At 34.6% G+C, this 15,501-nt stretch overlaps 1 protein-coding gene across 2 annotated transcripts in view; it reads left to right on the forward strand.

The window, feature by feature from the left end:
• Positions 1 to 15,501, forward strand: part of Pkia (cAMP-dependent protein kinase inhibitor alpha) — a 77,361-nt gene that overhangs the window by 36,932 nt on the left and 24,928 nt on the right. The gene's annotated exons all lie outside the window — the stretch shown is intronic.

Here is a 15,501-nt window from a genome sequence, read left to right on the forward strand (position 1 = left end):
AAGGCCATATAAGATGAGGTCAAATTAATGGACCTCCAGGACATGGGAACAAGAGCTTCATTAGAAGTGACTGTTATTCTTTATGTATTACATTTTCCCCCTTCTCTTGTGTTGCTCTTTGGTTAATTTCATATTGTTACAGTATTCCACTCTGCTACCTGGTATATTATATAGATGTTTATCTGTTTATTTGAAATAGGAGGGGGAAAATGAGGGGAGGGAGTGGGGGGAGGTAAATGGGGACAAAAACATAAGAAGAGATATCAATGCGTGAGAAGTAATGCATCCTCTATCTATCTGGCAAATATAACTGTAACCCCTCTATACATTGAAAAAATAGAATAAAAATTTTTAAAAGAGTGGCAGGAAATTGCTAGTGTAAGCATTGTATTGTTTGTTTAGGAATCATGAACTTTGGCAGCCTGAAAACTGAGGTATTGATGAACTCTAGGGTAATTTCATCTTGCAATTTGAATTTTAAAAAATCCAGAATCTATTCATCTCTTCATGATTGAAAGAAAACTGTCATTTTTTCTTGGACAATTATCTTGAGCCTAAGACAATAACCTGATTTGATGTAGTCATATTACAGAATAAATGAAGCCATGCTTCACTTGCTTATTTCTCCCTGTAAAGTTCTTTTTTCATTCTTTTTTTTTCCCAGTCCTGGGCCTGAACTCAGGGCCTGAACACTGTCCTTGGACTTTCTCAAGCCTGGAGCTCTACCACTTGAGCTTCAGCACCACTTCCAGCTTTTTTTCCACGTATGTGGTACCGAGGAATCGAACCTGGGTCTTCGTGCATGCTACGCAAGCACTCTACCACTAGGTCAAACTCCCGGTCCCTTTTTTCATTCTTTACAAGTGGATTTCACATAAAGATTTTAATTTTTGAATCACTGTACTAATGTGATAACCTAGATGATCTGATACTGCCTTTAAGTAAGAGTAACTCATACATAACTTTCTGAAAGTATGTTATACCTTCATCTCCAAAAGCCAGTTGTAATTCTTTATGTTAGGGGTTCACACATATATGACATTATTGTCAAATTTAATGCTTACTTCCTTTGTTTGCAATCTTTTTGCTTCCACAGCTGGTCCACAAATCCTTTTCTAACTGCTACATCTGGAACCATGATTTGCATTTTAATTTATTTGCAAATAAAGTACAGCATGTCTAGATTATTGTAGACAATAATCTTCCTCCTGTCATTATCATTTAGAAAAATATTGTACATTAGAATTACTATTTAAGGAAAACTGATCTGTTTATTCTTATAAAGTATGTGACTCATTTAAATGAATTATAAATACAAATTGTACATTATAAGCTGTCTTTTTTCTACAATAAGTAGCATTAACATTGTGCACAAAAAGAAAAGATTATTTTTTTAGCTATGTGTCAAAACCATTGCCCTTTTCTCTGAAATCCAGTGTAAATGTGTTGAAATCTTTGATAACGCCTACCTTAGCTTTACAATTTGTATTTCTTTTATATTGATTTTTTTCATATATTTTTATTGTAATTAATAGAAGGGTTAAATTATATTCACCAAATACAAGGTGCATTACTTCACATACATTGATTGATACCCTTTCTCATGTCTTGATCCCCATTTCCCTCCCCCCCACCCCTCACCTTGTTTTCCCCCCTACCCTATCCAATTTTAAGTAACCAAATATGCATATATCCAATATATCAGATAACAAAGTGAAATATTGTAACAACATGAGATAACCAAGGGACAGCAAGAGATGAGAGATAACATAGTACATTAAGGATAACAATTACTCATTATATGGCTTTTGTTCTATATCCTAGAGGTCCTTTCATTTAGCATCATACTATATGGCCTTATGTATCTATCACACAAATATTATAAGTATATGAATAGTAACAGTTTAAGTAAGAAAGTTTACTAATATCAAAACTTGATTTGTAAAAGAAAACATGAGGAAACTAGATGAACTGTGAATGAATTAAAAATTATTGTATTTTATCTTTGGGGTAACATATAGCGAGGTCACAGCTATATTCATCAGGTAGTGGGTACATTACTTCTTGAACATTGATAACCCTTCTCATGTTTTTCACCCACCCTCTCTCGAATAAGAAAAAATGTTAAGTAATTGTCCTTGATATTTGGTTAAGATAAACATGAAAAACATGATAACCACTTTCATCCATTTCCAGAGAGTACAGTATCTGTACATCAATTCATATTTACTAGATGTATTCTACCAATTTAGAAAGATATTTTATATATCATTTTAGCACACTTATTTTTGACAGCATCATCTCTGTAGATAGAAAATGTACACAGAAAGGCTATGAATGCTACCTTACTAGAATAAACAGCAAAACTTAAATTCATCTAATTCCAGAACATAATTCTAAATTATCACACTATGTATCACTTTGACAGTTGAGAGGACTTATAAGCCTCCTTCTAGAAAGATGCAAAACGAAAAGAAAGAATAATATACCAAAATAAATCTTACCAATTGGTAATAGTTGGGCTTGTTCCACTGGAAGATCATTTATAAACTTGTCTTCTTCTTTGTATATTTAAAATATTTTCTCCAAAGATAATCCACATTTCCATGTGTGTAAACTATTTACTTTAAAATTATAAGAAACTGATTAGAAGCATACGTAAGTACATCGAAGGTATAGTGTTATATTATACACACAGAATATGCTGATTCTGTCTAACTTGGGCCCAGAAACAGTCCATTATACTATTTCTGTTTGATATTGTAATATAGATAATTGAATAATTACAAGGCAAAAATGTAACATTACTCCTTGATCCTCGGCATCATGCTGTTGTAGCATCCTGCTTTACATTTCTAGACTACTTGCTCCTTGCTTATGTCTACCAACAGTACCAAACATGGTTTATGAATTATCTTCACAGTCTTCTCCACTACAAGTGCTTCTTACATAAACCCAAGCCTTCATATGCACTCAGTTTGTTGTAGGTAGTATAGCATAAAGGTTAAGAGAAGTGCCACTGATATCAGATCTTATAAGGAAATCTACCTCCATGATTAGCTATGTAAACTTGAAAAAAATCTCTTCATATTCCTCATTTAGAAAATGAAATACCAGATGCCCCATGGAAGGTTACTGTGTAAGTTAATGGAGAATGAGATGGTGCATTGCTGGCATTAGCACAGTTCCTAGCTCTTGTGAATAACAGCTACTCTCATTATTAGCTAGCTCCTTTGTATCTTATTCTTGTCAGTGCAAATTTACTGCATTAAGTTCATTCTTCCACTGTGATAGCTATTCCTTTATTCATTACTTCTTTTGGTGTACAACAGAAGTCATATGCCAGGTCCTCTTTTTTAGAATTAATTGTCCATCCCTCAGTTATAAATAACATTACTGAACCTCAGATAGGCTTTGCATCACAACAGCTTGCCAAAAGTTGGCTTCTATAATTGAAATGATTGCCAGAATCCCAAACTCACTCACCTTATATTGGTAGAGTTTAGTATAGACTACTAGTGATAATTAGTGAATCTATTACTTTCAACTTAGTGGGATTTTAAAATTTTGAAATGATTATAATCATTCAACCATATTTCATATAGTCACAGTCTTGTTTTTATGAAAGAGACTGAAGTCAAAATAACTCCAAAAAGCACAAATCATTGGTCTGTTTAAAATCTCAAAATAATTAAATATTTATCCAGATTTAGCCATCACCATCTGCCATGATAATAAGTGGCTTTTTCAGATTTTAACCTGGTTCAAGCAATCCCATACTGAACTTTTACATCTCATTTCAAGGGACAAGGCTGCTACACTGGCACTACCTTAGCCATAGGAAGTTGATCTCCTCAGGCCTTTCTTCTGTTACTCATTCTCATTTAATTGAAAATTAATTTTCATGTTTATTGTATCTCTCCCCACTACTCCTGTTCCTCACATTTCTCTAAGACATCTGGTTCAAGAAAAAAGACTGTTTGCCACTGAATCCTCTAATAAAACATAATGGGTATTCAGGAACATGTGTGAAATAAATGAGTGAATTTAAGAAGAGGGAAGCAAAATGATATCAGTATAATAGGAATATTTCTCCTTTGAAGGAACAAACTAATAAAAAAAATACTTTCACCCAATAACAATCAGTCATAAAGAGTTGCTATCATTTGACTTAGTGCCTTATATACATTACAAACTTTTTCATTTCTTTACAATATTTTATAGTAATTAAATTTTATTCATTTAAGACCAACCTGTTAGACTTTACTTAACCTGAATTCTCTAAAATCCCAGCATTAACTTAGCCAGGGGCATCAACAGTTTCTAGTCACATGAACTTAAGAAAGTTATGCATGATCCTAGTTTTCTTATTTGTGATTTTTTTTTTTTTTTGGCCAGTCGTGGGCTTAAGCTCAGGGCCTGAGCACTGTCCTTGGATTTTTCTCAAGGCTAGAACTCTACCACTTAAGCCTCAGCACCACTTCTGACTTTTTCTAAGTATGTGGTACCAAGGAATCAAACCCGGGTCTTCCTGCATGCTAGGCAAGCACTCTACCACTAGGTCAAACTCCCGGCCCTGTGATTTATTTTTTAAACCATATATTTACAAGAAGGATAAAACACACATTAATGTACATAAAGCTCCTATAGTAGTGTCTGGTAGAGAGAAGGCATTAAGAAATGCTGGCCACTGCTGCTCACACTGCTGTTAAGAGAAGCAAATGTTGAGAATAATCATTCATACAAATTTAAATTCCATCAAAGGTAACTGAAACTAGTAAAATATTTCGAAGTCAGATAAAGGAAAGTCAGTAAAATCTAGGTTATGGAGGTTATGAAGCATGAAAAGAACAGAAGCATGAAACCTTCCTGTCTTTTTCTTTTGTAAATTATTTAAAGAAGAAAAAGATTTGTGAGTGGGAGAAAAAGATCTTTGTAAGTTCCCTGAGACAATGTGGAGAGCACTGGGGACCTGCCTCAGTGAAGTTTCATAGTGAGCAAAAGGTTTGGCATGAGAAAGCCAGATGAAGTACTGCCTAAAATAAATGATATTTGAAGCAAAAACAATATATGAAGATAACAATTTTAAGAAGTTCAGCTGGGAGCTGGGAACTGGTGGTTCATGCCTAACTACTCCGGAAGCTAAGATCTGAGAATCTCGGTTCAAAGCCAGCCATGGCAGCTAAGTCTACAAGACTCCAATTAACTACCAGAAAACTGGAAATGGAACTGTGGCTCAAAGTAGTAGAGCGCTAGTCTTGAACAAAAACATTCAGGGACAGCTCCAAGGCCCAAATTCAAGTCCTGTGACCAATTCTCTACCCCTCCAAAAAAAAAAAGTTCAACTGTGAGTGAATAAATAAGATGTGTAAAAATAAAGAGAAGGTCTTATGTTTCATGTGCATTTTACAGTATTTTAAGGCAGAGTTGCTAGTCTAGAATAAATGTGGATAGGAATTGTTTATAAGTAGGAGAGCTGTAGAAGAGGCAGAGCTGTGAAGTCCTTCATGAGAGAAAATAGAAAATCTGCTAAGTGCAGTGCAAAAACCCTTGAAATTTGACTCATAATAAAAAAGATGAGTGCAGAGGCTGATAAATTAATGGATTTGACAAGGGTTCATTTACTGGTTTCTATTTTTTTAATGAGATCTGAGGAAGCTCATTATCTGAGACAGAGGAAAGCAGAGAGGGCAAAGGAAAGTTTGAGGAGAATGAGAAAAGTTTACATATTAATTTTAATTCTAAAAATATCCTAATAAATAATTTAAATTCATAGATATTCTATAAACTGTTATCTCACTGTCATTTATAATAATAAAATATGTGAAATATTAACTGTAGGAAAATGACTTAGTAAATTATATCTATTTAGCAAGAAATTATAAAGTTATTATAATTATAATTACTATATTGAAATAATAATGCTTAGTGAAGATGACTGACTTCAAATTTATCTAATTTATAGTAACTACGTAAACATGAGAATTTATTTTAAAATAATCTAGAATATTAAAGCTTTTTAACAGAATTGGAAATTCTTTTCTATTTCTAAGTATTATTTAATATGAGTCCTTTTATAATTTTCATTTCTAAGAAGGGTATTATAATTTTTCTTCCTCTTGTTACAAAGCTTTCCAATTATTGTATGATATTTGGCATTTTTAAATGTCAGCAATTCTGGTATCATATATTAGATTTATTCCAATTTATCGGTAGAAAAACACCATATGTTCTTATAAGTGTTAAAATATAGCTCCAAAGTAGATATGTATATATAATATACATATGAAGAGAAATGATTAAGAAAACAACCTAAAATGGTTTGCTGTACTTACCTACTTTTCTCATTTTTAACTTATCCTTCATTTCTTGGAAAATGATAGCAAATAAGTCTGTAAATACATCTGCCAATTTCTTACGTTTGTCCACATTATGGAACCATGCTAGCCTGAAGAAATCCAGTATTTTATGAACTCTTCAGTTGTTGAGTTAGCTTTTTATTTATTTTTTTTTGAGAGAGGAATTTTATACTTTCATTGTGAGCAATCGACACATGTGAGCAAATCAGCATGCACCAGCAGAGACACATAATAAATCCTAGCTCCATCCACTGCTCTCCTGTCAGTATAAATACTTGAACCATAACTGCTTGTTTTTATTATTATTATTATTATTATTATTATTCACGGACTTTAGGAATACATTATTATAAAATATTTTCAAAGAAATAGTTACAAATACACCGAATTTACTATTGATACCAGTACACTGAATTTACTATTGATAATGCATTTGAAAATGTATGTAAAATATTATATTATTTTGTATTGCATGATATCAATATGCTACTCAATTCCTTTTTAAAAATATTTTTATTGTAATTAATAAAAGGGTTACATGATATTTGCCAGATAGAAGATACATTAATTCACATACATTGATAACCTTTCACATGTCTTGGTCCCCATTACCCTCCCCCCACCCCCCATCTTGGTTTTCCCCCCTTCGCTATCCAATTTCAAATAACCAAATACAAATATATCCAACATATCAGATAACAAAGTGAGATACTGTAACAATATGATATAACAAGGGACAGCAAAAGAGATGAGAGATAACATAGTACATTAAGGACAACAATCATTCATTATATGGCTTTTGTTTCAATTTCCTGGAGGTCCTTTCAATTAGCTTCATACTATATGGCCTTATGTATCAAGGTTTTGCTCTATTGCAAATCTCTGCTAGTAGAGCCCAAGGTTTCTACTAATTATGACAAATGAGGGAAACCATTGAGCCTAAGTTCCTTTGAGTCTGGCTTACTTCACTTAATATGATTTTTTTTCTAAGTCTTTCCATTTCCTAACAAATGAGGCAATGTCGTTCTTTCTGACAGCAGCATAGAATTCCATTGTGTACAAATACCACATCTTGTTGATGCACTCATCAACTGAGGGACATCTAGGTTGGTTCCATATCTTTGCTATGGTGAATAATGCTGCAGTAAACATTGTTGTGCTAGTGGATTTAGTATGCCCTAGTTTCCGGATGGTTGGGTAAATGCCAAGTAGTGGAATTGCTGGGTCATAGGGTTTAGCCTTTTGAGGCACTGCCATACTGCTTTCCATAGTGGTTGAACAAGTTTGCACTCCCACCAACAGTGTAGTAGTGATCCCTCCTGGCCACATCCCCTCCAGCATCTGTTGTTATTCGTTTTCCTGATCCTGGCCATTCTAACTGGAATGAGGTGGAATCTTAGCGTTGTTTTGATTTGCATTTCTTTTATGACCAGAGATGTTGAGCATTTCTTCGTGTGTCTATAGGCCATTTTTATTTCTTCTTCAGAGAAGACTCTCTTTAAGTCTTTGGCCCATCTTTTAATGGGATGGTTGTTACTTTGGAGATTAGTTTTGGAGTGATTCAATTTTTTGAGTTGTTGATATATTTTAGATATGAGGCCTTTGTCCACTGTATGGTTGGTGAAGATCTTCTCCCACTCTGTAGGCTTCCTATTTAATTTACTATCTATGTCCTTTGCTATACAAAAGCTCTGCAGTTTAATGCAGTCCCACTTGTTCAGCCTTTCTCTGATTTGTTGTGATTCTTGGTCCTTATTAAGAAGACATGTGAAAGGGTATCAATGTGTGGGAATTAATGTACCATCTACCTGGCAAATATCATGTAACCCTTCTATTAAGTACAATAAAAAATATATGAAAAAAAAGAAAGTTTAAACCTGTGCCAAGGAGGCCTAGTGTATCTCCTATTCCTTCTTGTAAAGTTTTCAGTTTGTCAGCTTTTACTTCCAGGTCTTTGACCCATTTGGAGTTAATTCTAGTGCAGGGTGACAACGAAGGATCCAACTTTAGTTTTCTACATGTGCTTAACCAGTTCTGCCAGTACAACTTGTTGAAGAGTCTATCTTTTATTTTCAGGATTTTATGTAAGTGCAAAACTTGGACTTGTTTTAAAAAGAAGCCTTTTGATTTCTGAATGTAAAAATGAGAAAGGCTTAACATTCAATTATATAGTGAACAATTTCCCGTATTAAGAGTTGATGTTTGATTCATGTACACCTACCATTAAACTCAAGTTATCTATCAAATTTTCCCTTTATTTACATACATAGGTACACACACATACACTCACAGATGCACTCACCACTTTAATAGAATAGTCCATGGCTCTATCTTGGCAGTTCTTTGGGTTCTGGACCATGTTACTTTAGGCTAGTAACTAACATTTCCTAGCCCTGTTATTTTCAACAAAGTGGAGTGTAATCATTAGAGCTATATTTATATACTTTGAATTGTTTCCCTTCTTGGTTCAGGTGTAGACAATATATGGTTTGTGATTTTATGACATTTTATTGTTAGTTAATTCTTAGTTGTTTCTGAAATTGTGCATCCTCATAAGTATAATTTATTGTAAGTTGAGTAATACAACCTCTCCCAGCTGTTTAATTACATTCATTACTTTGCAAAATATCTCCAATTACAGTTTTGTATTTACTTTATTGGACATTCATTGACAATATATCTAATAAGTACCTACATAAATGAATGATGAATATACTACTTTTTATAAAAGAGGATATGATATAGTAGAAGTGAGGATAAACAGTCTGGGGGAGGAAGAAGAGAGCTAGCTACTCATTTATATAGCCAGGAAAATGCTAGGAAAAAAATATTGTCTTTTGACAAACACACAAAAAACGTGTGAACTAATTTTAATTTTTTCTAAATGTTAAACATGAAGTCATATGATGACTTGTGCATTTATACTAATAAAAATGTAGAATCAACATTAGTAAAGATAAACTGTTGATCAACAAATATATATCTGTATTGTGTAATTTCTGAGTTGGCTATGAAAAGTGTTAGGTGACCTTTGAATTAATGAGAGAGAAAGAAAGATAGAAAGAGAGAGAGGGAAGGGGACATATCTACGTGCTACCAAACCTCTAATAAGTTGTTTTATAAATCTAGTTGTAAAACTGACTGTATATTATCTGGCCATTAGCCACTTACAACATCAAAAATTTCTCCTGTGAACAACAGATTTTCCAGAGAATTTGCTTTGTAATTGTAGCAGATTTGCCAGTGTCTATCCTTGGCAGCAGCAAGGAGCCTTCAACTTGAGTTTATGATTAGTGCCCTGTAGTAACAATTCCATTCTGGAATAAGGTGGGTAGAAATTGTACAACATGAAGCCTTCATAGACCAAGTTAACAATATGCCATTCAAAAACATAAAAATTCGCTCAGGTTTTTACAGGATCATGCATTAGCATTTCACCATTATCTTTGAGACATTTCCCATAATCAGTGATTCTGATAATCACTGCTATCTGAATTGGAATAATTCCTGTGCTACACATTAATTATTTAAAAGATGAAATAGTGAACAAAAATTCAGCATTTAAAGACAGATTACTTGGGTTTATTTAAAGATTCTTCAAAAAATTATACCAGCTAGGTGTCAGTGGCTCATGCATATAATCCTACCGAGAAAGCTAAAACTCACATCAAAGTCCATTCTCAGAAAAGTATCTATCTAAATAACCATCAAAAAGCAGGACTAGAAACATAGCTCAAGTGACAGAATGTCACTGAGAAACAAACCAAACACACAAAAGGCCCTGGGTTCAGGCTGTTAAAAAATTCAGTTATGAATTGCTCTTTTAATGTTAGTTTCCTTCTTCAGATACTAGGAAAATAAAAATACTGTTTCATTAAAGATTATAGAAATAACTACAAAATAAACAAAAAAACCCTTTGTTTTCCTTTGTTTTTGCTTGGCTTGGGGCTTGAACTCAGGGCCTGGGCACTATACCTGAGCCTCTTTTTGCTCAAGCCTAGTGCATTGAGTAGTTTATTGAAGATATGAGTCTCAGGGACTCCTGCTTTGGCTGGCTTCAAACAGTGCTTCTCAGATCACAGCCTCCTGAGTAGCTAAGAATTTAGGTACGAGTCACTGGCACCCAGCAAAACACTTGAGTTATTTTTTGTTGTTGATGTTTTTTTTCTTTTGCCAGGCCCAGGGCTTGAACTCAGGGGCTGGGCACTGTCCTCCGTCATTCTCAAGGCTAGCACTCTACCAGGTGAGCTACAGCACCACTTCCAGCTTTTTCTATGTATGTGACATCAAGAATCATACTTGCTATGCAAGCACTCTTCCACTAGGCCATGCTTCCAGCCAACTCTTGAGGTTTTTTTTAAATTTTTATTGAATCGGAATGATGTATAGAGGGGTTCCAGTTACATTTGTAAGGGAGAGTCATTATTTCTCCTTCACATTTTTTTTTCTCCAAATTTCCCGCCCTCCCATCCCCAATTGTAGGGTAAATTTCCCACTTCCTGTCTTGTGACTGTCACTGTTACACCAGTTCATTTTTGTCCTTTGATTCATCATCTTGTTTTTCCCCTTCCATTCCCTGAGTCAAGTAAACAAATAAATGTATATATAATACACCAAATACCAAAGTCAGATGTAGAAACAACAGATGATAAATCATAAGGAGAAAAAAAAGAAAAAGAAAAAGAAAAAAAGAGTAAATAACTTCACGTAGTACATTAGAAAGAACAACCACAAGGATAAATCTCTTGTTTCCATATCCTGGAGTTCACTTAGCCTCTTGCTATATGGCCATATGCAAATAGCTTTTGAACTCTTGCACTCCTCTGTTAGGAAAATCCTAGACACGTACATCATTTTTAACAAAATAGAGGAAGCAATTCAAAAATTCATATGGAATAATAAAAGACCCCATATAGCAAAAAACAACCTTTAGCAGAACAGCACTGGAGGAATAACAAGACCAAACTTCAAGCCCTATTATAGAACTATAGTAATAAAAACAGTTTGGTACTGGCACAAGAACAGGCCTGAGGACCAATGGAATAAAACTGAAGACCCAGAAATCAGCCCACAGACCTATGGCCACCTAATCTTCCATAAGGGAGCCAAAAAACTGGCTGGAAGAAAGACAGCCTCTTCAACAAATAGTGCTGGCAGAATTGGCTAAACACTTGAGTTTTTAATAGAACTTGCAAAACAGGTTTAACTTTACAAATACAATGAGAATACATTCTTCAGATTTCTTATGTGTACCATAGCAATTATTTTTACTTGCAAGTTTGATAATGTTATATATAATTTTACTTTTTATTATCATAGTGATGTATAGAGGAGTTCACTTACATTCATAGGGTAGTGGGTACATTACTAATTATTACAAACGAGGGAAAACATGGAGCTTATGTTCCTTTGGGTCTGGCTTATTTTGCTTACCACTATTTTTTTCAAGTCTTTCCAGTTCCTTGCAAATGGGGCGATGGCATTCTTTCTGATGGCAGCATAGAATTTCATTGTGTATATATGCCACATCTTCTTGATCCATTCATCTACTGAGGGGCATCTGGATTGGATCCATATCTTAGCTATGGTAAATAGTGCTACATGAACATGACTGTGCTGGTAGGTTTAGTATGTCCTTGTTTGTGGACATTTGGGTAAATGCCCAGGAGTGGGATTGCTGGATCATAGGGGAGCTCTATGTTTAGTCTTTTGAGAAACAGCCACACTTACTTTCCAGACTGATTGAACGTTTACACTTTCACCAAAAGTGGAGTAGCAATGCCTTCTGTCAACATCCTTGCCAGCATCAGTTATTATTAGATTTCTTGACTATGGCCCTTCTAACTGGGGTGAGGTCGAATCTCAAAGTTGTTTTGCTTTGCATTTCTTTATGGCCAGAGATGTAGAGCATTTCTTCATGTGTCCTCACATGAAGACACGTGTTTCTTCAGAGAAGTCTCTTTTTAAGTCTTTAGCCCATCTTTTAATGGGATGGTTGGAAAGGCTTTGAAAAAAATCATATTAAGCAAAGTAAGCCACTACCAAAGGAACAAAGGCTCCATGGTCCCCCTCATTTGTGTGTGTCTAGGATTTTCCTAGACATGGGAGCGCAATAACTCAAAAGCTCTGTGCATATCACCATACAGGAAGAGGCTAAGTGAAATGAACTCCAGAATATGGAAATAAGAGATATATCCTTGTGGTTGTTGTTTTTAATGTTCTATGTGAAAATATTTCTTTACTCTTTTTTTCTTTTTTCTCTTTTTCTTTTTTCATTCCCTTATGGTTTATCCTCTGTTGTTTCTATATCTTATTAGTACCGGGTGTATTGTATATACTTTTATTAGCTTATTTGAATCTGGGAAGGGAAGGAGAAAAACAAGCTGATGAGTCAAAGAACAAAGGATGAACCAGTGTAACAATGATATTCACAAGACAATATGTTGGAAATAAACTCTACAACTTGGGAAGGGTTGGGGGAGAGAAAGTGGGAGAAAAATATGGGAAGGAGTAACAATCTTTAATGTATCCACAATGTATCCACCAACTTAGGAATGTAACTGTCACCCTTCTATACATCACCATGATTTAAAAAAGAATGCCTAGTAACAGTTAACACTGAATCCCCATAGTTATGGCATCCAGTAAGAAGCTCAGTCTCAAACTCAATGTTACATCAATAAGATATTCCAAGTTGGACATAGTGGCTAGTACACTTTTACCTTACACCTGGTGGCAGTGGGAGCCATTGACAGACTTGAGCTTTCAGCCATATGTATCATTAATTAAAAGGTTAACATATATTATCTCAAAAATACACTTCTAAATTTGAAAATTCATTGTTTCGGCTAATGTGTCTGGATGAATGAATAAATGGTCACCTTGAAATCTTACGTTTCTTCACAGAATATATCAAACATCTCGACAATTTCCCAGATTAGAGAATTAGGACTTTATATTTGATTTAATATAGCAAATTATTATTTATACATCAATGATTAAATACCTAAAAACAAAAACATGAACTTAGAACCGGGCACAGTGGCTCACGCCTGTAATCCTAGCTACTCAGGTGGCTGAGATCTGAGAACCAAGGTTCAAAGCCAGCCCTGGCACAAAAGGACCTGAGACTCTTATCTCTAATTAACCTCTAGAACAAAACAAGAAAAGGGGCTTGGCTCAAGCCTTGAGCTGCAGAAGTCTGGGACAGCACCCAGGCCAGAGTTCAAGCCCCATGACTCACAAAACAAAACAAAAAAGAAAAAATCTATTAACTCAGAAATGTAAGGCTCCCCATGTGGCTTTATACATCAGTCATTAATACTCCAGAACCACTGTATCAATGCAATATATGCTCAGCCTAGCATTAATCATTTCCATAAGTGAAGTCAGGATCATAATAATATTTGCAATTATCTTATTTGGGGCAAGTACTTAGTAATTAAGGAATGTGAGTGTACATTGCAGATTATTTGGATTCTACACGAGGCTCATTCTACTATCACAGGAACTTCTCTGAAGGACAGTCACTCCTAGGAGTACAATGTTCAGGATCATGGCTTAGCTGACTTCTTTCCATGGTCTATTCTCAATGTCTCATTCCATCCCTAAATGTCCTGTGACTATCTTCCATAGTAACTATGCATATTGTGTTTCTTACTCAGATTCTACTTCTATACAAACTCAACCTAATAGAACATGAAGACAATTCAGTACTTTCTATCAATGTTACTGGTAACAAGGAAGAACTCAGTATATGTTGTTCTTCCTCTATGGTAATGATTTCTAACATATAAAGTGTGTATGGAATTAAAAAGAAATGATTTTATGAGAATAACCTATGCGTAGCAAAAAGGAAGACAGTGCCACTTGTTTTCCATTAATGATGGTGTGGAATTTACGAACAGATGGTCAGTAACAGGTGTGATGGTAATTTGAGAAGCTATCCCATTAGTCATTCATGAGACTGCTATTATTATTTTGGAATCATGACCTCGACTTTATTGCTGCATTTGCTTTTTTTTAACTCCAATATCCATCTTTCTAAATTACTAAAAGTCGATAGATTTATTCTCCCCTGCCCCACAACCCATTACAAAAAACGATACACACTAACTTTCATGTATGAAAAGAAATTAAGTGTCTTGAGATATCCTTAAATAAGTTCTTTGTTTATTTTATAACTGATTAAGTTTAGTCAAATTAATTTCCTAGAGATGTAAGTCAAGACAAATGAGAGGAAGTTTAAGTGAAGACTTAAAAAGGACATGAAGTTTTTAGAATATTTTTAACCAGGAAGAATAATCTGTATATTATGAAGTCATTATTTGCCTTGAAGGCCCAAAATGAAAACTATACTCTTACCATAATGTTTTTTGTTTTGTGTCATGAATTATTTTTAGTGTGTACCATTCCATTTACCTAAAACTATAAAAGAATTTTTAAAAAGTGAAATCTATACAGTCAGATAATTTCGCTTTCACTTCTTATCTCCCTTTCAATATACTGATTTTCTGAGCATATTTTTTCTCCAAAGAAGCAAATTTGTGGTAGAAATCTGAAGGATATCTTAAGAAAAAGGAGAAGGAGGGGAAAGGAGAGAGAGAGAGAGAGAGAGAGACAGAGACAGCGAGAGACAGAGACAGAGAGACAGAGACAGAAGAGAGAGAGAGGAAAAAGAGAAGGAAGAAAGGAGAAAGGGAGGAATGAAGAGAGGGAGGGATAGAGGAAAGAAAGAAAGAAGGAAGGAAGGAAAGAAAGAAAGAAAGAAGAAAAAGAAAGAGAGGAAGAAAGAAAGAAAGAAAAAGAAAGAAAGAAAGAAAGAAAGAAAGAAAGAAAGAAAGAAAGAAAGAAAGAAAGAAAGAGAAAGGGAGGGTGGCAGAGAAGTAGAGCGGGAGCCAGAGAGGCAGGGAGGTAGACAGGAAAGAAAGAAGAGAAAGAAAGAAAGGAAGGAAGGAAAGAAGGAAGGAGAAGGAAAGAAAGAGAGAAAGGGAGGAAGGAAGAGAGGGAAGGAGGGAAGGAAAGAAGAAAAGATCAGTGAATTAAGGACAAGGTTTCCAATCAGGGAGGAAAACGGGAACTCACATCTCTATCTTACGTACATTGGATAGCTTTTTGAGAAAAGGTAGATATCCAATTTACC

The sequence above is a fragment of the Megascapheus bottae genome, chromosome 9 (assembly GCF_031878675.1).
Source record: "Megascapheus bottae isolate mThoBot1 chromosome 9, mThoBot2.hap1, whole genome shotgun sequence".
Taxonomy (NCBI): Eukaryota; Metazoa; Chordata; class Mammalia; order Rodentia; family Geomyidae; genus Megascapheus; species Megascapheus bottae.